The following is a 5,417-nucleotide window of genomic DNA, read 5'->3' as shown; positions in this document are numbered from 1 at the left end:
GCCAAAGGCAGACACTTAACCAACTGAGAAACCCAGGCACCCTCCAGTGACAAGTTTTTATACCAGCATATAAATATTTGTAAATAAAAATTTCATGTATACAACGATTGATTGTCAGCAATGAATTAAATGAAGCATATAACATACTATCCACTGCCCAATAGATGTGATCTTTTACCTCTGAGCAAGCTACCCATAACACATACTCCAAGATATAAAATACAAGTTCTTCATGAAGGAACATCCAGGTCATACTTGCAACACCTTCCAATTTGTTCTGTGATTTTACCTAATATCTAATAAATTCCTTCTTCTTAAATGGAAAATTCCATGGCCACATATGGTCATTATTTCCACATCTAAACTTCACTCTCTCGATAATATTCTTTAAACGTCAGTCCCTTCTTTGTTCTATTTCATGCCCTCTTGCTCTTGAACTATTATATCCTTGAAGAGTTTCCTTTCATATACCTTTTCTGTCTTCCAAACTTTAACTGCATTCATCATGTTCACCTCTCATTTCCCTCTCAAGAATGAGAAGCAAGGGCAAAAATGAACTACTGGGACTTCATCAAGATAAAAAGCTTTTGCACAGTAAAGGAAACAGTCAATAAAACCAAAAGGCAAACGACAGAATGGGAGAAGATATTTGCAAATGACATATCTAATAAAGGGCTAGTATCCAAAATCTATAAAGAACTTATCAAACTCAACACCCAAAAAACCAATAATCCAATCAAGAAATGGGCAGAAGACATGAACAGACATTTCTCCAAAGAAGACATCCAAATGGCCAACAGACACATGAAAAAGTGCTCAACATCGCTCAGCATCAGGAAAATCCAAATCAAAACCTCAATAAGGGGGCGTCTGGGTGGCTCAGTTGGTTGGGAAAAAAAACCTCAATGAGACACCACCTCACACCAGTCAGAATGGCTAAAATTAACAAGTCAGGAAACGACAGATGTTGGCGAGGATATGGAGAAAGGGGAACCCTCCTGCACCATTGATGGGAATGCAAGCTGGTGCAGCCACTCTGGAAAACAGTATGGAGGTTCCTCAAAAAGTTGAAAATAGAGCTACCCTACGACCCAGCAATTACACTACTGGGTATTTACCCCAAAGATACAAATGTGGGGATCCAAAGGGGTATGTGCACCCCGATGTTTATAGCAGCAATGTCCACAATAGCCAAAGTATGGAAAGAGCCAAGATGTCCATTGACAGATGAATGGATAAAGAAGAGGTGGTATATATATACAATGGAATATTATGCAGCCATCAAAAAAAGAACAAAATCTTGCCATTTGCAACGACATGGATGGAACTGGAGGGTATTATGCTGAGCGAAATAAGTCAATCAGAGAAAGACATGTATCATATGACCTCACTGATATGAGGAATTCTTAATCTCAGGAAACAAACTGAGGGTTGCTGGAGTGGTGGGGGTGGGATGGATGGGGTGGCTGGGTGATAGACATTGGGGAGGGTATGTGCTATGGTGAGTGCTGTGAAGTGTGCAAGACTGTTGAATCACAGACCGTACCTCTGAAACATATAATACATTATATGTTAAAAAAGAAGATAGTAGGAAGGGAAATTGGAGGGGCAGACGAACCATGAGAGACTGTGGACTCTGAGAAACAAACTGAGGGTTCTAGAGGGGAGGTGGGTGGGGGGATGGGTTAGCCTGGCGATGGGTATTAAAGAGGGCACATATTGAACGGAGCACTGGGTGTTATACGCAAACAATGAATCATGGAACACTACATCAAAAACTAATGATGTAATGTATGGTGATTAACATAATAAAATAAAATTAAAAAAAAAAAGAATGAGCACTGACCTCATATTTTTAGTCTTTACAAGGATCTATGACCTAAAGATCCTTTATCATCATCGCTGTCTTTATTGATGCTTCATTACCATTCCTGTCATATAAGGTTCAGAATCATGCACAAAGCTCCAAGTCCTTTGAAATGCTTTTATATGATGTGAACCTGAATTCCATTAGCTTTCCTGAATATTAAGATGCTATTGCTCTCATTTTGTTTCATCTCACCGGTAAGTCTTGTTACTAACATACCCTTTAAAAATGTTATTCTAACATATATTTCTTTGCAAGCCTTGGCCTAATTCTTTTCTCCATTTTTCTAAAATTATTCTGTGTGGTTTCTAATATGACATACAAGTTTTGTGCAGTGGTGGTATCATGGCCAATGAGGTTTACCTGAGGTGTGATTACTGCTAATTGAAAACTTTTCCAATATGATGTACAACAAGCGCAATGACATTTTCTTTAGTACAAAAATCAATAGAGTAATTGTGGTCTTCTAATTAAATCAATTTACATGAATGTTTTATCTCACCAAATTCCACTTAATGGTCTTCTACATGCTATCTGTCACAAAAGGAAAGGAAGCTGGGTAAAAGGAGATGAATGGAAAGAGTAGTATAGAATTATTCCTGCTACTGAAAGAGGAACCCAAGAACGTATATTACTGATTGTGGACTAGTTGAGTCAGCGCTTTATGAAGAGCATATTTTGTGGATTTTTCTGGAAGTATTTACATGACTTGAAAGTATTTACAAAACACACAAAAAACAAAACTTTCAACTAAACAATAACCTAAAAACTCAGAGAGCCTGTACTTTTTTTTATCAGCTTTGGTTTTTGACATTTTGATTGACTTCATTTTGGTTTTTCTTTTATTTTACAATTCTGAGAATCGGATAGTGAAAAAAATGCCCAAGCACAAATTGTTCAAGGTCACATACAAGATGATTATCCAACTGGAATAAGGAGTCGTAGCAGCCACGTTTACACTGCAGATAATCTTTTGCCTTATTACCTTAGAACACTCTGCAATTTTGCTTTCCCTGTTTCACATTCCAGGAAAAACGACAATTAGTGAACTCTGAGATGTGCCACTTTCTTTTTCCTTCCTCACCAATTTCCCTGAAACTAACATGCTCACATGTATCACATCCACATCTTCTCTGCAGTGTCCAGAGCAGAGGAAAAAGAAATCCTTTGGTACTGTCCCAGAAAATAGAAATAGGCCACCAGTATATAGGAATAAATCAGCAAGTGGTCAAAACAGTCCATCTCCCTGCTTGCTTTCTTTTATATATATTGACCTTTTTCTCTTATACTTCCCACCCCAAACTGTTGATCTAAGAAAGTTCCTCCAGAGATGTGCCTCTGTTCAACGGAACCCATGTCTGCCATTCGTGGGAACTTTGTGCTAGACTCTACAAGCAAGAATTAGAGGAAGGAGAGCATGTCTCACTCGTGTTTTTTCCCTCTGCATGTAGCAAAATAACTTGCCACATAATCAGTACTCAGAAATGTTGAATAAATAAAATATAATGTGAGCCTGCTATAGTCTACTTCTAGATCGTGCTTACATTTGAGATCTCACTGCCAAATTATTATAAATGATACCAAATATAGTATGATTTCTCATTTCTCTCCTCAGAGTTTACTATCATGTTTTATCATTAAGGTTTTGATCACCTGGGAGACAATGAACTCTAGAGAAACAAGAGCTGAATTATGCATGATGTTGTGGTTAAAAGAGCTGACTCTGGAGCCAGGCTGTCTGGATTCAAATTCCTGCTCCACCACTTACCAGCTGTTGATGTTAGGCAACTTAATTAATGATTCCATGTCTCAGTTAATCAATCTGTTATAACACTACCTACTTCATCAAGTTGTGGAATTATTAAATGAGCTAATATTTGTAAACCTCTTAAAATAGTGTCTGGCACATGATAAGGATTATATAAATGTTTGTTTTTAAAAAAGTTGTCTTCTGGGATATACCATCAGTTGGTCAACTAAGAAGAATTTACTATTTGTTATAGGAAAAAAATGGTAGGCTACATCTCTGAAAATATTCCATGCTAGATGTAGTATTTTAATTGATAAAGCCTATCAAGACCTCAGAATATAATTGATTACGTGATGATGGGTATAAGTCATAAAAACTAAACTTTTCTTTTCCATCCTCCTCTCCCTGTTCATACTCCCAAAAAATTTTTATAGTAATATTTCCTCCCAAAATCTGGAAATGTTCTTTAAAGCACATTGTTTCACCTTGCCAAATGGAGGAGACTTTGGCCTCTGGGAATAGAGAGAACAAATATCCTGAAAAACCCTTCCAGGCAAAACACCAATGTGAGATGACTTGCAATAAAGAACAAAGACTCTTTAAGTAAATAGCTAAAAATACGAAAAGTAAAAGAAGTCCTCAGAGGCCACAGAATGAGGAAGAAGCAGGAGTCGGTGTGATAAACTGGTACTCAAATGACTCCTGCCTGAAGGCATGTGCTGGCTCCTGGAACCTAGAGCCTTCCAGCTCAAGGCTACACTGGATGGATCAGACAGAAACTTGCCACAAGACAGCAACACTTATTATAAAGCTAGAGCAAATATGACTGTTTAGCCATGCTTCAGGGATAGACAAATAGATCAATGGAACAGAAAAGAGTGGCCAGAAATAACACACACATATATGAATATGTGATATATGACAGAGGAATTATTACAAACAAGGGAAAAGGAGGTGTTATTACAAATTGTAAATAGATGATCTTCGTTTTTATTTTTTTAAAAGACTTATTTATTTTAGAGAGAGAGAGCACACGAGGTGGGGGAGGGGTAGAGGGAGAGGGAGAGAACCTCATGCAGACTCCCCGCTGAGCACGGAGCCCAATGTGGGGCTCGATCTCATGACCCTGAGATCATGACCTTGAGATCATGACACAAGCTGAAATCACGAGTCAAATGCTTAACCGACTAAGCCACCCAGGTGCCCCAGGTAACTTCATTTTTTAAAAAACCTTGCCTCCTGCCACGGAACAATGTCACTTCAAAGTAAATTAAAGACCTCTGAGGGCGCCTGGGTGGCTCAGTCGTTAAGCATCTGCCTTCGGCTCAGGTCATGATCCCAGGGTGCTGGGATCGAGTCCCACGTCGGGCTCCCTGCTCTGCGGGAAGCCTGCTTCTCCCTCTCCCACTCCCCCTGCTTGTGTTCCTGCTCTCACTATGTCTCTGTCAAATAAATAAATAAAATCTTAAAAAAAAAAAAAAAAAGACCTCTGAGAAGAGCAAACCATAAAGCTTTCAGAAGATAATATAGGAAAATATCTTCAAGATTTCAGGGGAGGGAAAGATATTTGACATGTAAAAATTACTAACCATAAAGAAAAAATGATAAATTTAACTACATTAAAATTAACTCTTCTTCAGAAGACACCTTGGAAGAGAAGGAAATGAGTAACAGAGTGGAAAAAGACATTTGTGACACATATAATTGACAAAGAACTGGTACAGAGAATAATATAAAGAACTGTTACTTTTGCACCCCTCCCAGGTTGCCAAAAATAGTAGAAGCCAAACACTATCAAGT

At 38.2% G+C, this 5,417-nt stretch overlaps 1 non-coding gene across 1 annotated transcript; it reads left to right on the top strand.

Annotated features, from left to right (window-relative positions):
* The first annotated feature begins 2,190 nt into the window (after nt 1-2,190).
* LOC118518374 (U4 spliceosomal RNA) lies at nt 2,191-2,327 on the top strand. The gene has a single exon (XR_004908594.1). It is a non-coding gene; the product is annotated as a U4 spliceosomal RNA (small nuclear RNA).
* Nucleotides 2,328-5,417: the final 3,090 nt, after the last annotated feature.

This window comes from Halichoerus grypus, chromosome 3, assembly GCF_964656455.1.
Source record: "Halichoerus grypus chromosome 3, mHalGry1.hap1.1, whole genome shotgun sequence".
NCBI classification, from domain to species: Eukaryota; Metazoa; Chordata; class Mammalia; order Carnivora; family Phocidae; genus Halichoerus; species Halichoerus grypus.
This window is presented reverse-complemented; position numbering and strand designations above follow the sequence as displayed.